This window comes from Pleurodeles waltl, unplaced genomic scaffold (assembly GCF_031143425.1).
Source record: "Pleurodeles waltl isolate 20211129_DDA unplaced genomic scaffold, aPleWal1.hap1.20221129 scaffold_165, whole genome shotgun sequence".
Taxonomy (NCBI): Eukaryota; Metazoa; Chordata; class Amphibia; order Caudata; family Salamandridae; genus Pleurodeles; species Pleurodeles waltl.
Window position 1 is genome coordinate 265,457 of NW_027149871.1, and position 11,169 is coordinate 276,625.

Genomic DNA, 11,169 nt, shown 5'->3' on the forward strand with positions numbered 1-11,169 from the left:
GAAGAAGTATAAGGCACCAGACAACTCCCCAGCATGTTTGATCAGCCATCCTAAACCGGATTCGGTTATTTCGCAGGCAGCTCAGAGGAGGTCCAGGAATCCATCAGCATCTCTGACTGCCCCCCCAGACAAGGAAGGACGTCGTTTGGACTCCATAGGCAAGAAGTTTTCAACTATGGCTGCCACCACTGTGAGAGCAGCTAACTCTCTAGCAATACTGGGGAGATACGATCGCCAGATGTGGTCTGACATGTCACAATTCATAGATATGTTACCTGAGAGCAGTAGAGTGGAAGCACGTAGAATTCTGCAGGAAGGAGAAAGAATTTCGGCTGAAATCATAGACTCTGCAATTGATGTTTCCTCTACAGGACTTCGACAGTTGGCCGGGGCGGCCGTACTCAGAAGACAGGGGTGGCTTAAGGCTACCTCGTTTAGGCCTGAAGTTCAATTGAAGATTCTGGACATGCCGTATGATGGCGAGCTTTTGTTTGGCAAGCATGTTCATGATGCATTACAGTCGATTAAGGCAGACACTGAGACAGCCAGATCATTGGCAACGCTGCAGTACAAGAGGCAACCCTTTCGGGGAGCGAGAGGGAGAGGAACCTTTTCATATAGAGGAGGCTCTCAACAATATCGTCATTACTCCTCTTACCAAGGTCAATTTCGTTCAACCTTCGGCCAGCAACAACCGCATTCCTTTCGTCAGCAGTCATCCGCTCGCTTCAGGCAACAAACGAGAGGAAAGTCGGCTTTCAGGGCCAAAGAAACAGCAAGAAAGCAGTGACCCTCATCAAGTGTCTGCACCCAGCCCCTATATCAACACTCTTATAGGGGGCAGAATTTCCAAATTTCTACACCAGTGGTCCAGAATAACTACAGACAAATGGGTATTGGATATTATCAACTGGGGGCATACACTAGAATTCAACCAACCTCCCCCTCAAGTACCACCAAGAGGTCCCCCGCCAGCCCATCTGAACGAGCTTATGGAACAGATTGCCATTTTAATGAGGAAGGGAGCAATAGAGATCGTATCAAAGAGCCAGAGGGGAACAGGTTTTTACTCCCGTTTCTTCCTTATCCGGAAGAAGACCGGGGACTGGAGGCCTATTCTAGACCTTCGCTCGCTCAAGAAATACCTCAAGAAACAATCTTTTTGCATGATCTCTCTTCAAGACGTCCTGCGCCTGCTCAACCGAGGGGATTTTATGACATCGTAAGATCTTCAGGACGCATATTTCCACATTCCTATTCACCCCAGTCATCGGAAGTTCTTGCGGTTCAGGGTTGCAGGCATTCATTTCCAGTTCAGAGTGTTGCCTTTTGGCCTCAGGTCGGCCCCAAGAGTGTTCACCAAGGTTTTGGCGCCAGTGGCGGCCCACCTCAGGCAATTAGGCGTACAGGTGTTCCCGTACTTAGACGACTGGCTAATAAAGGCACGTACAACATCGAAGGCTGCCAGAGACACGGAGACATGTCTCTCCCTTTTCGGAGCTTTGGGCTTGACAGTCAATTATCCCAAGTCTCACATAGAGCCTACCCAGAACATCACGTTTCTAGGAGCCATCTTGGACACTGTGAAAGCAAAAGCTTTTGCTTCGCAGGACAGAAGAAAGAAACTTCGAGACTTAGCAACACGTTTCAGCAAAAGAAAGTCCGCTTCAGTGCGGACCTACAAGTCTTTTCTGGGGATCCTATCGTCTTGCATTCCATTGATACAGAACTGTTGTCTGCACATGAGGACTCTTCAACAACAATTAGACAATCAATGGAAGCAGATAGAAGGCGCTTTCGACGATGTAATTCGAATAACCCCTTCAGCAAAGCAGGCTTTCAGATGGTGGAAGGAAACTCCCCTCGTTTCCGACGGTCTGTCATTTCTGAAAGACAGGACCATACACGTAGTAACAACAGATGCATCCCTAGAGGGATGGGGTGCTCATTTGCAGGATCTTTCCGTGAGGGGAAAATGGTCCACTCAAGAATCAACTCTCCACATAAATGTATTGGAGTTGAGAGCGGTTGCTTTGGCACTCAAATCCTTCCTCACGAACATCAGAGATTCTTCAGTTTTGATAAACACAGACAACACCACGGTCATGCATTACATCAACAAGCAGGGAGGCACAAGATCTCGAGCATTATCTCTGGAGGCGCAGAAACTGTGGCATTGGGTAATTCGGCATTGAATTTCCATCAGGGCAGAACATCTCCCAGGGATCACCAACACCTGGGCAGATGCCCTAAACAGGACTCGAACCAGCTGTCACGAATGGGAACTCAATCAGTCAGTTCTCGACAGTCTCTTTCGTCGTTGGGGCAAACCCAGTCTAGATCTGTTCGCGACCAGAGACAACAAGAAATGCCAACACTTCGCAAGCTGGCGCCTGCAGAGGGGATCAAAGGGGAATGCGTTTTTGATCAGATGGTCAGGGATTTATGCATACGCTTTTCCCCCGCTTCCACTCATCCCGAGGCTTCTGCAAAAGATGAAGAGGGAACAATGCAGGATTCTACTAATCGCTCCCAGATGGCCACGCCAGTTCTGGTTCACAGAACTTCTATTACTTTCGGAACAACCTCACATTCGGCTGAAGGCAATACCGGATTTGTTAACAATGAGCCAGGGTCAGGTTCGTCATCCCAACCCGACATCTCTTCGTTTATCAGCCTGGCTCCTGAATTCTATGAATTTGATGGATTAAATATCCCTCCGGATTGCAGAGAGGTCCTTGCCTGCGCCAGAGCTCAGTCTACAAACCGAACATACAAGTTCAAGTGGAAGAGGTTTTGCTTATGGTGCTCAACTTCCAATGTTCACCCTCTAACGTCATCTCCTGAACAAATTTTGCCATATTTATTGCATTTGGCTAAATCCGGTCTTTCACATTCATCTATTAAGATGCATCTGGCAGCCATATTCCGTTTCCGACGGACGTCTCAGTCACCTTCACTATGGTCGTCCAGAATAATAAAACAATTTCTTAAAGGTTTATTTAGGATGTTTCCACCAGTTCATCGTCCTGCACCGCAATGGCATTTGAACATTGTGCTCTTCCAATTAATGAAACATCCGTTCGAACCCATTCATAAAGTGGATCTCAAGTTAATCTCTTTTAAAACAGCCCTACTTCTAGCCTTGACGTCGGCAAAGAGAGTCAGCGATATCCAAGCCTTCACAATTTCTCCACCTTTCCTCCAATTCAAGCCAGAGGTGGTCATTTTGAGAACTAATCCAAAGTTTATACCTAAAGTCCCATCATCTTTTCACCTAAATGAACCGGTGATTCTCAGAACATTTTTTCCAAATCCACAAACGGCAGCGGAACGAGCTCTACATTCTTTAGACATTAAACGCTGTTTAAAATTTTATATTCAAAGGACAAGCGACTTCCGTAAATCTGAACAATTATTTATCAGCTATGGAAAGTTCAATAAGGGTAAAGCAGTCACTAAACAGAGTATAGCGCACTGGATCTCTTCCGCCATACAGTTGTGCCACCAGTTGGCAGGGAAGCCATTATCATCCAGGGTCAGAGCGCATTCCACTAGAGCGGTATCCACTTCTACAGCTATGTGAATCTATGAAAGATACCAATACTGGAGAACCACAGTTACAGGTAAGTAACTCATCTTCTTCCTCTCTCCCAAACAGTGCTGTAGAACGATTGTTCCTTTGCAGGATCTGTGAAATGGCCTGCCAGATTTTGATGAGACAAGCTTTCTGATATCCAAAAGAATCTCCCCCCTAAGAAAGCTTTACCTTCACCCATGAAATCAAACAATAATCATACTAATTTCTTCCAGTTCAATGCTATCTCCCTCAAGCAGTCTTCGGCAGCTATTATGAATTGTAAATCTGGATCTCCATTGGACTCTTGTCCTCCTGTAATGCTAGCAGCAGAAGTTGAGGTGATTAATCCAGTGAACAACAACGTTTTTAATCTTTCATTGTCATCCAGTATTGTGCCAGGAGCCTGGAAATTGGCTAGGGTGATCCCTTTCTTTAAGTCTTTTCTGGATTCTAACATCTTCAAGTAACTGTAGGCCCATCTCTTTGCTGCCAGCTTTCTCCAAACCTCTGGAGAAATTTGTGAAGATCCAACTATGTGATTACCTAGAGCAGAAGAAGAGGCTTTACCCTAGTCAATCCGGGTTTCATCTCCACTACAGTACAGAGACTGCACTCTTAAAAATTTCTCACCATATCAATTGGTCTTTCAATCAAAGTAAAAATGAAGTGATGATTTTACTTGATCTTCCAGCAGCATTTGATACTGTACCACGTACGATTTGCCTAGAAGCACTTTCCAATCTGGGGGTGAAGGCAGATGCGAGGTGGTCTTCCTGAGACTACTCCTTGGTCCATGAACTCTGTGAGTCAGTTCTAGCCACATAAGTCGACGTCCCTCAAAGGCCTCTCAGTCCTGGCAGACGTCCAGTCGCCACAATGCTACCAGTCACCCAGTATCTTGGATAAAGCCAAAGCCTGGGTGATAACTTTTCTTCTGGGTGACCAAGCTGTACTCTGATGACTCTCCTGGTTCCAGCAGACCCGGTTGCAACTTTATGTGTTGAGCCCTAGCCTCTGGTGCTGCACAGCAATGAGAAACAGCAGCTTCAAGATTTGGGCTACCAACTCACCCCAGCAGTCTTCTTCAGCTGTTGTGGCCATGTGCTGCGAACAGGAGGTCACCCAACTGACACCTGGAGTCTGTTGCTTTGGATGGGCTCAGGAGAAAACTTCTCCATGAGCAGGACAAAGGCGGCACAGTCCTTCTCCTTTGCTAGCAAACAGGTTCAGCAGGTGCAGTCCACATGAGTGCAGCCTCTCTTTACCAGGACCTTGGTGCAGCAGGGTAGTCTTTCTTCAGTCCTCTTCTCCATCACAGTGATATCCGAGTTCTGGGTGCCAGGGGTCCCCTATTTTTGCTCAGAAAATGCCCTCAGGCTAGGATGCGGTGGTGGCGAATGTGCTACGAGGCTCCCTCTCTTGTGAAATGCTGCATCTGTCTATCCCAAGAGGCACCATTCCACCCATTCCCAACATGGCAGAACCCCTCTCTTGGCATTCATAGCTCCCTAGCCAACCTCAGAGGTGTGGCTACCAAGGGGGCTACACAACCCTCAAAAACTGGTTTGGCAACTGGTTTCCCCTCTCCTCCTGGAGTGCCAGATTATCTTCCTCAACCACAAGGCAACACCTGTGAGGCTTCCTGCCAGGAAGAGGTAACACTTCTTTCCCATGCAGGCTGCTATGATCTCCTTTCCTGGGAGTCTTTTGCAGGTCTCCCCAAGAGGGCTGAATGCTAGCTCAAGGAGAAACACTGTGTGGAGCCTTGGATGGACACAAGGGATTTAGGGCAACAAAGTGGCAATTTTGTAAAGGTTGAACACTACAATATGTTACCTTAATTTCAACTTGTGCATCATACCTTAAAGTATCAGCCTCAGTAGTCCCAGTCAGAAGTTACCAGGGCTGCAGTGGCAGCATGCCTCTCTGCACTCACCAATGGGGTTTCTAGCATTTTCCACAGTAAAAAATAGGGATGGGCAGTGAACTCTTCTCCGCTCACGGAGTTTGCAGAGTTTTTCCCACTCCCTGCTCTGCTTAGATTGCGGAGTTCCAAAAAGCTCAGCGTAACAGAGTTTTTTCATCGCTCGAGCTCACCAATGTTAAGTTTGTGAGGACTAGCAAGGAAAATCTTACTTCAGGTCACCTCCCAGTGAGATTTCTCAACGGGGCGGGCACGGATGGTTGCTACTTTTCGTTTTGAGAAACCTTCTGTTTGCGTTGAGGAAGCTGCTGCTTGAGTAGAAATTCTACTCAAGTGGCAGAAAAGAAACAGCGCCCTCTTGTGCTGCACATGTTGCAGTTCATGCTGATTTCACAACGTGGGACAAACACCCAGCGCTAAAAGTCAGTGCAAATGGCGCAACCTAACACACTCCACCACTTTGCGAACTTCGCATAGCGCGGCAGAGTTTTTTGGTCACTTTGCGGAGTTCTGCTATGCAGAACTCTGTGAACTCTGCCCAAGCCTAGTAAAAACGTCAATTATGGCGTTTTTCCTCTTGGAACATGTAAAACACCATTTAGGGCTCGCTAGACCTGCCTTAGGGATGACTTATTGGTATTAGACAGGCTTACTGGTCTTTGGTACCTGAGTGGCACTTATTGGGGAATCACAGGCAAGTTAGCTTATGCCAATTGAGTATAAGCTAATGAAACATATACAGTTTAACAGGAACAGGCACTGAGGCCTAGTTAGCAAGCCTCAGTACACCCTCAGAGTAGACTAACCACCAGCATCAGTCCACAAACATGGGGTGGCCGTACAAAAAGAGGCATTTCCCTAGATGGCCCCCTATAGATGAAAAGTGATAAGCACTTAACCTTTATCCTGGCAGTTCTCATCATCTAAGTGGAAGAACCTGGAAAAGCCACCTGCATTGCCATGGCCAGTCCCAATTCTGTGTTCCACTATAATGTCCATAACCTGTAGGGACCTGGACCACCTCACCAGCATGGGTTTCTCTCCTCACATCTTCATCAGCCATCAGAGAGGTCTTTGGTCCATTTGAACTCTGAAGTGAGTCCCAAACATGTAGGGTCTCAGGTTCTTCAGGGACTAAACCACAGCAAAGATATCCCTCTCAGTGGCACATGGATGCTGCTTGCTTAGGAGGATTTTCCTGCTAATCAAGGCAATTGCCTGATCCTGGCTCAAAATCTTCACTTGTGACAACACTGTCCCAATCCCATGTTCAAATGCATCTGTCTGAACAATGAATTCCTTACTGAAGTCAGGTGCCTTCAGGACAGGTGCTAAGCACAGAGCTTCGGTGAGGTTGTCAAAAACCTTTGAACACCGCTCAGTCCAAATGTTTTTTCTGGGTTGTTTCTTGGAGGTCGGTATAGTTAGTGGTGCGACAATGTATTGTATTGTATTGTATTTTATTTATCAACGTGTTTGGTCAATTAAAACCATTACACGGAGAGAAGGAAAAAAAAAGGAAAACAAGGAATCCTAAGATACAGTAATAAAATCTGTTTAAGTTAAAATGTTCAGCTGAATTACAGAGTGGTACAAAGTTGCTTGCAGGCTGGTTGTGCGTGCTTGTCTTGCTTGGTGCAACTATGGCATCAAAACCCTTCATAAATTTGTTGCACTAAACAATCAGGTCAAGAAATGCTGACTTGAGTCTGAGTCTTAGGAGCTTCCCAGGCCAGATTTGTCTGGATCTTGGGTTGAAGAGGTTGTACATGGCCTCCACCAAAAAGGTGGCCCAAGTATACAACAGAGCCTTGCAACATCTGGCCTTTTCTAGCCTTGATAATCAGGCCTGCTTGTTGAAGTAAGGGGCTAAAGTATTTTCTTGAGGTGGACCAGGTGATCCTTTCAGGTGGAACTGAATAAAGCTATATCATCGAGATGAACTGCACTAAAACTTTTCAGACATGAGAGTGCTCTATTCACCAACCGCTGGGAGGTAACAGATGCATTTTTTAACCCAAAGGCCATCACTGTATTTCAAAAGTGGCCTTCAGGTGTAGAAAAAGCAGACCTCTCCTTAGCTGTTTGGATGAGGGATATTTACCAATAAGCTGATGTCAGGTGAAAGCTGCACACATATTTAGCTCGTTCCAACCTATTAATGAGCTCATCAGTCTGGGTAAGGATGTGCGCCTAAGTCTTTTGACTACATTTAGGCCTCTGTAGTCCACACAGAACCCCAACTCAGGCTTCCATCCTTTAGGATCGGGCTTGGGCACCAGGACCACTGGGATGGTCCAGGGACTACTGGAGGGCTCTACCACCCCCAGCTCAAACATCATGGCTCCTTCAGCCTTAATGCTGGCCTTGACCTGGTCAGGCAGTCTGTAAACTGTCACTGGTGTCCACGTGTTCGGTACACCAGGTTCAGACCTGGGGTCAAGAAAAACAGTCCAACAAATTGCCTCAACAACTGATGGCAGTCGCTTTGCTGCTGGTCTGTTAACTTTGAAGATCTAACTACTCCGTCCAAATGCTGGGCATTAGAGGACAAGCGGTCTGGGAGATGCTTTCTCCCCTTTTCTTCTCACCCATCTCTCACCATCAACATTGTGATGTCTGCCCTATAATGGTGGAATTAGAGGTTGTTTACATGGATGAACCACAATTGCATTGCCTAACAAGCAACATGCCCTCTGTGTCCACTTTAAAACCATTTTCAGCTCAAGTGATCCCACCAAATTCATCTTCTGTTCTTCTGCACAAAATATTCCCACTGAATACTTAATGGAATCCAGGGACCCTTCCCCTGAGTCATTACTGAAAGCTGGGGACCTAATCTGTTAAAATTATATAACTTTCTAAGCAGTCGCGGACCCTCTGAGGAGGCTGCGCAGACCCCCAGGGGTCCCTGGACCACAGGTTGGGAACCACAGATCTAAAGCATTAACAGAAGTGAACACCACAAACAAGACTTAACTCTGAGCAGCATGATAAGAGGAAGTCATTTCTAGTTGCCTCCATTTATATGGAGCTCTAATTACTTGTGTTTGTGTCACTTCCTGCCTGGTTGAGCAGTATTGTGGATATTGCAGCGTGGAAGAGCTGTAGTGATAAACAGTACGAAATTGCACTGCATACTATGACCAGGGCCACTGAAATTATCCAAATGTGCGGCCGCAGTGATTTTCGTATCATTATAGATTTGCTGCATTTGTCACATAGTTCATCATCTGCTGCATAATTTGCAAATTTTAACAAAAAGAAAATGTTGTGTCTAGCCCCAAATGTCCAAAGGTTAGTAAAAATGCAACAACATGTATTGGTGTGCAGTGGAAGGCCCTTTGCAAAGCTGTACTGGTCACCTTTCTGTTGCTTACTACCATATTTCGGTGTTAAACTGATGTTAATAAGGTACAGCCAATTCTCATATAGTGTTACCAAGTTTACATAAAAATGACGAAATAATGTAGTAATAATATTACAAAATGTGCTGCATTATGCCGCATAATTTACTCCACCCTGACACATAATTTGGCCCTCTCCTGCTGCATAATGCCAGCGGGCCTGACTATGACCCTCATGTTTTATAATAAAATTGAGTGTGCATGCCAGTCCCAGGGTGAACCGAGAGAAAGCCTCTGCTGTTGCCACTGCAGATAACTGTTTTATAAAGGCAATTACTAGGCTGAATGTGCTGTAGCCATCTCTAAGACACAGATATAGAGGTGCTATGCGCAGTTCGTCTTTGGGACTTCATTGGGTTTGTAAAGTGAAATTACCCTTCGAACACACATTCTCCTCCCTCGTTCAGTCTATTGGCTTATAACTTCAATCTCCCCTGTCCCTTTCTTTCACTGTTTTTGTTTAGTCTCTCCCCACCATTTCTGCTTCATTTATACAGTTTAGGTTTGATGCTCTCAGCTACCCACATTCAAGTCTCTTTTTTACACATTTTCTATAATATTGTGGCAGTGATTAATATTCTCAATTCTACTTTGATTTACCTTTTTATTTGTTTCTGCCTCTCAGCATTACTCTCTCTGTAGTCATTCTTCCTTGGTTCCATGTTTTATTAAGTAACTGTAATGTGTGCACCGGGTGCTGACCTGGATTGGAGGGGCGCTAACCCTATGGGGGGCGCTGTGTTTAGCAATGACTTACGAAACTTGAATCTTGCAATTTAAAAGCAGCTGCTGAAAAGTTCCTTCTTTGTCCAGACTTCAGGATACAATTAAAATGTCAAGATACCTCTTGTGAGTTAATGTTCCTGCTAGGGAGAGAGGTGGGAGTTTTGTCTAGCGGCACCTTTCACTCACCATAAAGTAGCGCTTAGAGGGTTAATATGCCTGCTTCAAAGAACAGAAGTATATTTTATGTGGATAGCTGAGTGGATTAGTAAAGCCAGCCTTTACAAGCGCTTTAAAACAAATGAAATGTATGTGAAAGGGGGCTATGGAAAAATGAGGTGCATATTTTCTGGGTGATAGTGAGTGAATCCGAGGAAGTGGTCATGGTGGTGCCAAAAAAGACTGTCGCACAGGGCGCCACCAGCGCTACAGACGGCCCTGTGTGCAGATAGTCGTCATACTTTATTTCTCTGTATTGTTGCTTCTCTGGTTAGACTCAACACATCAATGTATCCTATAACCTACTGACCGTGGATTTGTGACACCACTCAAGGGTGGGGGGAATGTTAGGTTTTTGTTTTAAGACCCTCACCCACTCTATTAGCGGCATGTTATATCATCGGGTCTCATCCTGGTTCCTATAAACCAGAATGGGCTCTACCCCTTTCCAGAGAGCACTTGAGTTAGTTATCTGCAGGGGTCTTCCAAGGGATGCAAATATCTTGACACAGCCAGCTATCCCTTTTAATAACAGGTATCCCCAAAAATTGCATGTCTGTTCAAAATAAAAACCTAAAGTTTGTTTCCCCTGGTTTTACTACCATTATTTTGACCACGTCAGGTGTCCATGGTCAGCAGGTTATAGGATACCTTGATGTCTTGAGTATAGAGCTAGGGAGATGGTGATATATATCCCTGAATTTCTCTCTTCCCTCTCCAGTTAACAGACCACTTGTTAATCTTGGGCTTTGTAATTTGCAGTCTTTTCAAGTAAGGTCTGGCAGCCACACCTTACCTCAATTTTTAGGGTCAAGCCTGTGTCGTATGCGCTTGCGCATGCGTTTCGCTTGCGAGACGGTTTGGTAGTTAGAAAAGGGCTCAGAGCCCCGTCCATGTCACGTCAGGGTCTTTCATCGGTTTGTGGGCTTGCCTATTAAAATCTGCTTGCTTTCATTAGTGGAAGGCACGCATACGTCATGCCTTTTCCGGTGGTTAGCCCTCCTTGAACGCAGCGACCAATCACTGAAAACATGCGAGGCTCGCTGTTTTCCGTCCGGTTTGTGGGCTACTTTTTATCTTTTTTTGCAGGGCGATCTCGCTTGGCAGAAGTCGAGCGCTTTCCGTGACATTGACCCTGTTACATAGTTAAGTGCACTTTTGCCGGTTACGTAGCTAATTGCACTTTTGCCGATAGCTTTCACTACAAGTGAACTGTAGCAGCGCGATTGCACTCTTTTTTTCCATTTAATGTGGCAAGAAAAGTCCGGTTCGGAGTTTACAACTGCTAATAGCTCTAACTTGGAGAAATGCGAGAC